Below are 1,789 nucleotides of genomic sequence, written 5' to 3' on the forward strand. Positions count from 1 at the left end.
TCTTAGTTTAATCGTGTTTTTTCTGGAAACTTTTCATGATGTTTTATTGGGATCTGTGGAATAGGTCGACAGACTTGCTTTGAGCAGGGCAAAGAGGGAAAGTAAGAGAGAAAAAGAAACAAAGAAATATATTTTTTTGTAGCAAATGATAAGGTAAAACTGTAACAACTACCCACTCACATGACACCGAGAAGCCCTACCAGAAGCTACTGCATGGTCCAAAATTCATTCACCTAATGACAATACAGCAGCCCCAGTATATTGCACCTGCTGATAGGACAGCCTCCTTAGTGGTTAAACCAAGGTTCGTCCCTGACTATTAGGCGGATAACGTCAGCCCAGATAAAACGTTTACCTCCCTTATTAGTGACATGGCCACAAGGATAGGCATAGAAACAAAAAATTTCCGACATCTCTGGCGAATGTTCACGCAAGATACTGTAAACCTACAATACAGTTTTTAATTCTCCCTTTGTCAAAAAATCATTTATTAAAAATGAGGACTGAGACAAATAAGGAGAAGCGAGAGTAACAGGAGCTACCGGTAACGCATCCACAATGCATTGTCTACTCAAACAAAGAAAAAAAAACAAAATTAAGTAATGTCCAATTTACGTGTTTAAGGGACAGTATGGTGAAAGGTCCCCTCTCAATAACTGAAAATAAATATAATTTTCGAATCCATTTATGCTATATTTCAAATCAATTTGCTAGATTTTAATGAATACATGGACGAGAAAATCTGTTACTAAATAAAACAAGCAAAATAATAAATATATCAAAGAAATGCGATAAAAAAAATTAAAATAGAATTCATATAACATTCAAACAACTTATCTGTTAACTTATCTGTTAACACCTTTCGTCTTAATGAAAATCTTTAAATTTTTAAAGATATTATTTACTTTGGATTCAGTTCAGCATTCCAGAAAAAGTTTAAAAATGAGCCTCTTCGTTCGTTTGTTTATTTTTATTCACACATAACATTTAGTTTCCTGCATTGCTATAGCCTTGTTATACACTTAAATATTTGTTTTAAGCAAACAACCTTTCCTCTCTCTCTCTCTCTCTCTCTCTCTCTATATATATATATATATATATATATATATATATATATATACTAGCATGGGTGTCCAGCATTGCCCGGGTGTTTGAAGGTGTGTGTTGAGCAAAAAAAAAAAAAAGTGGTAGTAGGAAGGCAGGCTCGAACCTGTACCGTGAAAGAGGAAAAGAATGGGGAAAAAAACGTAACGTCTTTGCTGTTACGACTACCGCCAAGCCAGAAGTGACGTAAGTTTAAATTAAGGCTAGACAATCGAAAACAGGGGATGATTTTCGAAAATATCGGTGAAAAAAGTGACCCCTCCCTGTAGAAAAGTGCCCAGTTGGGGGTGAAGAAATTAATGTTTTTAGCCAATTTTTCGGTATTCGTCGTCTATAGGGTCGAGCTTCAAAACGATACTGATTTTATGAGAATTCGTCGCCTCTGTCGAAAGTTTTAGGTAGACATGCAAACATAATTACATACATATATTGGTAGCTCAAATTTTCGACCCAAACCGATTAAAAAGCTTGCCTTATCTCTAAATACCCTTTATGTAGAATTTCAAATGTTTAGACCAGAAATTGTCTGAGTAATTTGGTAGAGACCGCAGAGGTCAATTTTTTAAAAAACTTTTACCCCTATTATGACACCTTAACATTTATTGTTTTGGGCTCAAATCAAGTTATTAAGTCAGATCCATGTCCAAGGAACCTATATCTAAAATTTCAAGTGTTTAGACACAAA

This window comes from Euprymna scolopes, chromosome 16 (genome assembly GCF_053919585.1).
Source record: "Euprymna scolopes isolate OS-2025 chromosome 16, ASM5391958v1, whole genome shotgun sequence".
In the NCBI taxonomy this organism is placed as follows: Eukaryota; Metazoa; Mollusca; class Cephalopoda; order Sepiida; family Sepiolidae; genus Euprymna; species Euprymna scolopes.